Consider the following 10,958-nt stretch of genomic DNA (forward strand, 5'->3'; position numbering starts at 1 on the left):
ATCCCTCAGAAACAGGTGAACAGGAAATCCCAACCCACGCTAGAAATAATCCTCGAATACCACCAGTTCATCGGTCTGAGGTGTTGGGAAGGACTCACCGAGGGCCGGCCACCATCCGGAGGTAGCACGGTCAGGAAGAATGCCAGCCTCCACCAATCTATTAAGTTCTACCTCTCCCGTTCGTGACGACACCCACTCTTCATCCCGTCGGGCGCCGGCGCTCGCCTTCTTGGGGCTTGTTTTCTTCGATTTGGTAGCTCCTTTCTTTGGCGCCATCTCTGCGATGTGATTGGGGTTTGGCGGTGGAAGTAAATGTGGAAGCAAATCTGGAAACACGAGGATTGAGGATGAAGACAGACTGGTAGAGTGGCAAAGGTATGAATGCGGGATGCGGTGGCGCAGTTATAAAGCACTTTCCCCACCCTCTCGCATTCGAGGGTTTTTGGAAACCATGCCCATAGTTTGCGCCCTTCCGAATTCTCTGACACGGATTAATGGGCCGCAGCCGGGTCTTTCGCGTAACTGTAGCCCATGTTGCTCATTTATCACCGCCATTGGTTATTACTCGCCGAATAATCGCTGACTTCTCCGCCGTTTATTGAGGCTCAGTAACCGTTACTGTATAGTTGTTTCTCCGGTTCTTTCTCCATGGCTGGATTCCTCCGATACCTCTGCTTGCGGCTTGGGGACTAGTTGCCTGGTCGGCTGGTCTTTCACTATTTCTTTGTTTCTGACCCTGGCACCACGTGACTCCATCACCTACTATCAGGCTCGGGGACTAAGTGGGCACACTTCACCTTGCGGTGAATGTGCTTTTTAGGTCTAAGCCCAGGGACTAGCTGTCTGCTCGTCTGGTCCTCTATTCTTCTACTTTGGACCCTGGCACCAAACGACTACGTCATCTACTATCAGGCTTAGGGACTAAGTTGGCACACTTCACCTTGTGGTGAATGTGCTTGCTTTTTTCTAGAAGACTCCGTGCCTCTCGAAGCTGAACAAGACTAATTCTTTCTCTCGTGGTCGGACTCTAAGCGGGCACACTTGGTCCACTGCGAAGGAATTTTCGATTCTGAACTTGAGCTCCTTACACCCTTATGGCAAGCTGTGTTTGGGTTATGCTGCTCAGCTACGGTTTGTGTTGCTCGATAACAGCACACGCTGCTCGGCAACTGCTCACAACTGCTCGGCAACTCATCATGGTGGTCGGACCATGAGTTTGACTGCTTGGCTTTGTTTGCACTTGCTCGGACAAGCTCAAGACGGCGTTGCACAACAGGTACAAGGTGCTCGGGGACTAGCTATGGGGGGTATGACCCTAGATACCCATGGCAGACCACATGGGCTGCGCCCTCAAGGGTGGCCTAGCCCACAAGACAAAGACTTACGGGGCACAACTCTGGTCGGCGCCTTCTGTAGGGCATCTGGAAGATATCCTGAAGATACTATGAGATCTGTTAGGATATGTATGATCTCAAGATTTCTATAATCAGTTATTACTTTCTGGTTATCTCTCAGATCTAATCGACTTGTAACCCTGCTCCCCGAACTATATAAGGCGGGCAGGGACCCCCCTCCAAACTCACGCAATATCATACGATAGCTAATACAAACCAACAGACCACAGGAGTAGGGTATTACGTCATACTGACGGCCTGAACCTGTCTAACTCGTGTGTCTCTGTTGCCTTCTTGTTCTTGATCTCATGCTCCCCTGCCGATCAATCTACCTTCATAGGATACCCCTTGGAGGACTGCCGACGATATTCTATCAACACAATTCCTAAAGGAGCCAAGACAGTTGGCTGTAAATGGGTCTATAAAACCAAACATGACTCCAAAGGGAACATAGAAAGATTCAAAGCGTGACTTGTGGCGAAAGGCTTCACACAAAGAGAAGGTATATATTATAATGAGACATTTTCTCCAGTCTCATGTAAGGATTCTTTTAGATTCATAATGGCGCTTGTAGCACATTACGATTTAGAATTACATTAGATGGATGTAAAGATGGCGTTCCTAAACGAGGATCTAGAGGAAAATGTTTATATGGCACAACCGAAAGGTTTTGTTGTGGAAGGAAAAGAACGTATGGGATGCCGCCTGAAGAAATCCATTTACGGATTAAAACAAGCTTCAAGATAGTGGTATTTGAAGTTTGATAGTACAGTAAGAAAGTTTGGGTTTCAAGAAAATGTAGAGGACAATTGCGTTTATGCAAAGTTCAAGAATGGAAAATACATTTTCCTAGTCTTGTATGTGGATGACATCTTGCTCGCTAGCAGTAATGCTAATCTACTACTAGAAACAAAGAAGTTCTTGTCCTCAAAGTTTGATATGAAGGATCTCGGTGAAGCTTCGTTCGTCCTAGGAATAGAGATTCATCGAGATAGAGAAAAGGGGGTTTTAGGATTATCACAAAAGGCATACTTAGAAAAAGTTCTAAAGAAATATAGTATGCAAAATTGTAGGTCTTCACTTGCTCCCATAGTCAAGGGCGATAGATATGGGGAATTTCAATGTCCTAGGAACCAATATGAGATCGATCAAATGAAAGCGATTCCATATAGTTTAGCTGTCAGAAGTTTATAGTATGCTCAAGTGTGTACTCGCCCTGACTTAGCATTTGTTACCGGGTTACTTGACAGATATCAGAGTAATCTAGGAGTAGAACACTGGAAATTAGTAAAGAAAGTTTTGTGTTACATATAAGGTACGAAGGGTCTCATACTAACGTACAGAAGATCTGATTCCATGCACATAGAGGGGTATACAGATTCTGATTATGTGGGAGATGATAGAAAGTCCACGTTAGGATATATATTCACTCTCGCAGGAGGAGCTATATCGTGGAAAAGCTCAAAGCAAACCGTCACTACATCATCCACAATGTATGCCAAGTTTGTAGTATGTTATGAGGCCACATGGCAGGTGAATTGGCTAAAGAAATTCATGCCCGGGTTGAAAGTGATAGACGACATACATAAACCACTCAAGTTATACTGCGATAATAATCCAACAGTATGTTATGCTCACAACAATAAGTCAAGTGGTGCTACCAAACACATTGACATAAAGTATTATGTTGTGAAAGACAAAGTCCGGGGTCATATAATTAGTCTTAACCATATAAGAACATAAAAGATGCTCGCGGATCCGCTTACAAAAGGCATTCCACCCAGCGTGTTCAGAGAACACTTAGCCGACATGGGTTTGAGGGAAAGCCTATGATTCCTAGACAATGAGGGCCTAGTTGAGAATCTATTTCAAAATGGAGAGATGGATTGAAGCTATTTAATCTAATGGCAACAGACCGTGATGATGAGGCATGCTCTATGCACTGATCTGTGATGGAATGGGAACAAGATAAAGCAAGTAAGTTGAGTTTATGTCATAAGGTGAGATCAAGGGGAGAATGTTAGATTGATCTCCACCAATTGGCCCAACGGCCAATTGGCCCCTTTGATCCGTGCCCTGATCGGGGGCGCCCAACTGCTCCATGCTTGGTGGCCCCCGTCGCACAACGCCATAAAAGGGAGGTGGGGGCTGAGGCACAAGGCACGAGGTTGAAAGGTCCTAATGGCTAGAGGGGGGGTTCAATAGCCTAATAAAAAATTCTACAACAACACTTAACAAAATGGTTAGACAATTATGAGGCGAAGCAAGTGTTGCGCTAGCCTACTCAAAATGCAAGCCACCTACCACAATTCTAGTTTAGATAGTATATATTCACACAATAGCTATGACACTACCCTATGTTAGTGTGCTCTCAAAGGCTAACTAAAGAGCCACACCAACCAAGCAAGCAAGCTCTCACAACTAGCTACACTAAAGAGCTTGACAACTAGTTTGCAGTAATGTAAAGAGAGTGATCAAGAAGGTTATCCCGCCGTGTAGATGAAGGAACCAATCAATTACAAGGATGAATGACAATGAAGACCAATCACCTCGGAATCAATGATGTACACAATGATTTTTACCGAGGTTCACTTGCTTGCCGACAAGCTAGTCCTCGTTGTGGTGATTCACTAACTTGGAGGTTCACACGCTAATTGGCTTCACACGCCAAACCCTCAATAGGGTGCCGCACAACCAACACAAGATGAGGATCACACAAGCCACGAGCAATCCACTAGAGTACCTTTTGGCTCTCCACCGGGGAAAGGTCAAGAACCCGTCTCAATCACCACGATCGGAGTCGGAGACAATCACCAACCTCCGATCGACGATCCTCACTGCTCCAAGCCATCTAGGTGGTGGCAACCACCAAGAGTAACAAGCGAAATCCACAGCAAAACATGAACACTAAATGCCTCTAGATGCAATCACTCAAGCAATGCACTTGGATTCTCTCCCAATCTCACAAAGATGATGAATCAATGATGGAGATGAGTGGGAGGGCTTTGGCTAAGCTCACAAGGTTGCTATGTCAATGCAAATGGCCAAGAGAGTGAGCTTGAGCCGGCCATGGGGCTTAAATAGAAGCCCCCACAAAATAGAGCCGTTGGGCTCCTCACTGCACTGAACACGGGCCGACTGGACCCTCCGATCATATTGACCGGACGCTGGACCTCAGCGTCCGGTCGTGCGATGTGCGCCACATGTCATCGGCTTCAAACGCCGATTGCCCGATTTCAATGGTCAAGTGATGACCGGACGCTGGACCTCAGTGTCCAGTCGTTTCTAGTAAGGTTCCAAACGCGAATTTTCACGACCGAACGCGTTCGGTCATGCCCGACCGGACACACCCAGCGTCCGGTCACTCAATGTCTTCTCTATGCGCCTCACATCAGCGTACGTCAGCACTGACCGGATGCACCCTGCCAGCGTACGGTCACAGAGCGACCCAGCATCCGGTCATTTGACTGACACCAGCGTCTTCACTGTTACACATGACTGGACACGCCGGTCCAACTGAGGCCAGCGTCCGGTCACTTACAGTGACCTCCATCTTTTCTGTCTAGGGCGCCGGTGGAGGTTCTTACCCTTGCACCTAAACTTCACCACCCTTGATCAAATGTGCCAACCACCGAGTGTATCACCTTGTGCACATGTGTTAGCATGTTTTCATAAAACTTTTTAAGGGTGTTAGCACTCCACTAGATCCTAAATGCATATGTAATGAGTTAGAACATCTAGTGGCACTTTGATAACCGCATTCCGATACGAGTTTCACCCCTCTTAATAGTACGACTATCAATCCTAAATGTGATCACACTCTCTAAGTGTCTTGATCACCAAAACAAAATAGCTCCTATGGTTTATACCTTTGCCTTGAGCTTTTTGTTTTTCTCTTTCTTCTTTCTAAGTCCAAGCACTTGATCATCATCATGGTATCATCATCATCATGCTATGATCTTCATTTGCTTCATCACTTGGAGTGTGCTACCTATCTCATGATCACTTGATAAACTAGGTTAGCACTTAGGGTTTCATCAATTCACCAAAACCAAACTAGAGCTTTCAATCTCCCCCTTTTTGGTAATTGATGACAACCCTTTCACAAATATATGAATTGAAATTCAATTGAATCCATGTTGCTTGCCCAAGCATATTTACCATGTGTAAAAGGATATGGACAAGTTTCATGAACCCCAAATGGTAGCGATTGCTCCCTCTACATATGTGCTAAGAGTTTGGATTGTAGCTTGCACATATGCTTGGATAGGAAATATAGGAGTCAATGTCTACCAAATGATGCTAAGGTATAAAAGATGGACCTTTGAAGCGTGATACCTATCGGAGTGCACCATTATACCATCCTTAGCATCATGGTTAGCTTGATACCACTTGGAAACAACACTTGAAACAAAATCACTAGATAACCTATGCATGCTAGTTTTTCATTTCATCATTCAAACCTACAACTAGCATACACCACACAAGCATGGATAAAACTTGTGCCATGCAAGCAAACATATTAAATGCACATTCAAATGCACCATACAAGTTCATAAGCTTGCTCCCCCTACTTGTGTGCTCAAAATTTTAATTGATTCCTTTCCTTTGTCATATCTCTCCTCCTTTTTACCATCTTAGTACACTAATATATCATTCGTCTTTTCTCCCCATGTACTAATATCTTTGTTGTTTCTCCCCCTATCACTTATATCTTTGTTTCTCTCCCCCTTTGTCATCAATGACCACAAAGGTTCAAAAAGTAGATAGGTTAATATTATCAATGTCAATCAATGGGGTGAGGATCATTTTTCCAAATTTGGTCCAATCTAGATCATTTACCAAAGATATTTAACTTGGTTTGATCCAAGGACAAGCTTCTTCACACCTCCAAATAAGGGTTATCTTGTACCATGTTGAGTTAAACACTTAGAGTTCATTTTCTAGATCAAAACACTAGGTTTACAAGCCCATAAACATGTCATATGCTATCACTAGATCAAGTCAAGCATAGGAGCAATAGTGATACCATATAATCATCAAATTCATTTGATTTTCATGAATGAGCCTAATAAAATGGAGAGATGACTAGATGCACTAAACATGTCCTTAGCAATGATGTATGTCATGCCAATCAACTTTTACCTTGGATTGCTCGAAGGAGAGGCATGTCATATAAGTAGGGGGGTGCATCAACACATATTTGAGAAATCCAATATGTTCAACTCATTCCTTAGCTTGCAAAACCTTTTCTCATCCAATGGCTTGGTGAATATATCGGCAAGTTGATCTTCGGTGCCAACACTCTCAATGCAAATGTCCCCTTTTTGTTGGTGATCTCTTATGAAATGGTGGCGGACATCTATATGCTTTGTTCTTGCATGTTGAACCGGATTGTTGGTCAACTTGATTGCACTCTCATTGTCACATAGCAATGGCACTTTCTTGAACTTGATTCCAAAATCACTCAAAGCGGCCTTCATCCAAAGTACTTGAGCACAACAACTATCAGCAGATATGTATTCGGCTTCGGCGGTTGATAATGCAATACTATTTTGCTTCTTTGATGACCATGAAACAAGTGATCTTCCCAACAATTGACATGTGCCCGAGGTGCTCTTCCTTTCAACCTTGCATCCCGCATAGTCCGAGTTGGAGTAACCAACTAGCTCAAACTTTGCTCCTTTGGGATACCACAAACCAACATTTTGTGTATGCTTCAAGTACCTCAATATTCTCTTTGTAGCCTTCAAATGACTTTCTCTTGGTGAGGCTTGAAATCTTGCACACATGCATACACTAAACATGACATCCGGCCTTGATGCGGTCACATAGAGTAGGCTTCCAATCATAGACCGATACAATTTTTGATCCACCATATTTCCACTTGCATCACTATCCAAGTTGCCATTGGTTCCCATTGGCGTGCTAATGACTTTGCTATCACTCATGCCAAACTTCTTGATCATGTCCTTGATGTACTTGCCTTGACTCACAAATGTACCATTCTTCAATTGCTTGATTTGAAGACCAAGGAAGTAACTCAACTCTCCAATCATGGACATCTCAAACTCTTTAGCCATCATCTTTCCAAACTCATCACAAAAGTCTTGATTGGTTGATTCAAATATGATGTCATCAACATAGATTTGCAATACAAATAGATCTTTTCCAATCTTCTTGATGAAAAGAGTGGTGTCAACCTTGTCCATCATGAACCCTTTAGAGAGTAGAAAATCCCTCAATCTCTCATACCATGCTCTAGGTGCTTGCTTCAAGCCATACATTGCTTTCTTTAACTTATACATATGGTTGGGCTTCTTGTCATCTTCAAAACCAGGAGGTTGCTCAACATATACTTCTTCATTGATGTAGCCATTGAGAAATGCACTCTTAACATCCATTTGATAGAGCTTGATGTTGTGGGCACAAGCATAGGCTAGCAAGATTCTTATTGCTTCCAATCTAGCAACCGGGGCATATGTTTCTCCAAAGTCAAGACCTTCAACTTGTGTATAGCCTTTTGCTACTAATGTTGCTTTGTTCCTTACTACTATCCCATCTTGATCTTGCTTGTTTCTAAAGACCCATTTGGTTCCAATCACATTGTGTCCCTTTGGTCTCTCTACTAATTCCCATACTTGATTTCTTGTGAAGTTATTCAATTCTTCATGCATAACATTCACCCAATCAACATCCTTCAATGCTTCATCTATCTTCTTTGGTTCAATGGATGACACAAATGAGAAGTGTTCACAAAATGATGCCAATCTTGATCTTGTTTGTACACCTCTTGAAATATCACCAATGATAGTGTCCAATGGATGATTTCTTGCAATATTGGTTGGTTGGAGGATTGGAACTTGATTGCTTGCACTCGCTTGATCATTGGGTTGAGATGATGTACTAGCCACTTGATCTTGTTCATTGTCATGTGAGCCACTTGCACTAACTTGATTTGTATCATCTTGCACATTTGAGTTAGAGAGCACTTGCACTTGATCATCTTCATCATCATTCACTTGCCTAGGCCTCAATTCACCAATATCCATGTTCTTCATGGCATTTGAAAGTTGAATTCCTCTAACATCTTCCAAGTTCTCATTCTCTACTTGTGAACCCTTGGTTTCATCAAATTCAACATCATGAACTTCCTCAAGAGTACCACTATCCAAATTCCAAACTATATATGCTTTGCTTGTAGTGGAGTAACCAAGTAGAAATCCTTCATCACATTTCTTGTCAAATTTGCCAAATCTAGTGCCTTTCTTCAAGATATAGCATTTGCAACCACAGACCCGAAAATATGCAATGTTGGGCTTTCTACCATTCAAGAGCTCATATGGTGTCTTCTCTTTCAATGGGTGACAATAGAGGCAGTTGCTACAATAGCAAGCCGTGTTGATAGCTTTGGCCCAAAAAGATTGACTCACATTGTACTCACTAAGCATAGACCTTGCCATATCAATGAGTGTTCTATTCTTCCTCTCAACAAGGCCATTTGATTGTGGAGTGTACTTGGCCAAGAATTGATGTCTAATTCCAAATTCATCACACAACTCATCAATTCTAGTGTTCTTGAACTCACTACCATTGTCACTTCTAACTCTCTTGATGGTTGTTTCAAACTCATTGTGAATGCCCTTGACAAATGATTTGAATGTTGCAAACACATCACTTTTGTCCACTAGAAAGAATACCCATGTGTATCTAGTGTAATCATCCACTATCACAAAGCCATATTTATTACCACCGATGCTAGTGTATTGTGTTGGCCCAAACAAATCCATGTGCAATAACTCAAATGCTTTACTAGTGCTCATCAAGCTTTTCTTAGGATGGGTGTTTCCAACTTGTTTGCCAGCTTGACAAGAGCTACAAAGCTTATCCTTCTCAAACACAACATCTTTCAAGCCTCTAACTAAGTCATGCTTAACCAATGTATTCAATTGTTTCATTCCAACATGAACAAGCCTTCTATGCCATAACCAACCCATGCTAGACTTAGTGAACAAGCATGTAGATAATCTAGCTTCACTAGCATTGAAATCAACCAAGTATAGATTCTCATATCTAAAGCCTTTGAAGATCAAGTTAGATCCATCTACACTTATGATCTCTACATCATCTACCCCAAATATGCATTTGAATCCAAGATCACACAATTGAGCCATGAATAGCAAGTTGAAATTCAAGCTCTCTACTAGCAACACATTGGATATGCTCATGTCATTGGATATTGCAATCTTACCAAGCCCTTTGACCTTGCCTTTGCCATTGTCACCAAATGTGATACTATCATAACCATCATTGCCATTGGTGTTGATTGAGTTGAACATTCTTGCATCACCGGTCATGTGTTGAGTGCACCCACTATCAAGAACCCAATGCCTTCCTCTAGCTTTGTAATTAACCTACAAAAGAAGATCAATTCCTTTTAGGTACCCAAACTTGCTTGGGTCCTTGAAGGTTAGTCACTAAGCTCTTTGGTACCCAAATGGCTTTCTTCTTTGAGCCCATCCATGGTTTACCAATGAACTTAGCCTTCACACCATTTGTACCCTTAGTAAGCATATAGCATGAATCAATCTTAATGAAGGATACATTAGCATTTTTGCTCTTGTTTTTGCATTCTTGCTCTTTGTGACCAACTTGCTTGCAACTTGTGCAAAACCGACCATTGTTCTTCACAAAACTAGTCTTATGAGGAGCAAAGGCCGCCTTGCCTTTCTTGGGGGTATAGCCCAATCCCTCTTTGTAGAGAGAAGCTCTTTGGCTACCCAACCACATAAGCAAGCGGTCCTCACCACCATAAGCTTTAGCTAAGGTGTGAGTGAGCTTATTGACCTCCTTCTTGAGGTTCTCATTCTCAACCACTAGTGAGGCATCATAAGTGAGACCATCACTACTAGATGAGGTAGAAGTGGAAGTGCTACAAGAAGGGTTAGTGGGAGGAACAATGATAGACATAGATAGTGATTCATCAATTATATCGCAAGTTAAACCTACATTGCAAGTTTCAACATGCTTCTTTTTATTTTGCTCATCAAACAAAAAGGAATGAGCCTTTTCAAGCTTTTTGTGAGCTTTGCCAAGCTTCTCATTGGCTTACTCTAGCCTCTCATGAGATGCATTGAGCTCATCAAAGGCTTGCTTAAGGGCTATTAGTTCCTTACGCAAGCTTTTGCATTCTCTTCTCTTGATGTCAAAGTGTTCTTTAGCATCTTCTAGCATGTCAAATAATTCATCTTTAGTGGGTTCATCATTATCACTATCACTATCATTTTCATTTTCATGTTCATTTTCATCATCATGTTCTTCATCACTTTCATCATCACAAGATTGTACCTTAGTGGCCTTAGCCATGAAGCATGATGAAGATTCAAAGAGAGAAGGCTTCTCATTGATAGCAATGCTTGCAAGAACCTTTTTCTTGGTGGTCTTGTTATCATCACTATCATCATCATCATCACTTGAGGAAGCATCACTATCCCAAGTGACTACATATGAACCACCCTTCTTCTTCTTGAATGCCATCTTGTCCTTCTTCTCTTTCTTTTCCTT

Source organism: Miscanthus floridulus, chromosome 15 (assembly GCF_019320115.1).
Source record: "Miscanthus floridulus cultivar M001 chromosome 15, ASM1932011v1, whole genome shotgun sequence".
NCBI classification, from domain to species: domain Eukaryota; kingdom Viridiplantae; phylum Streptophyta; class Magnoliopsida; order Poales; family Poaceae; genus Miscanthus; species Miscanthus floridulus.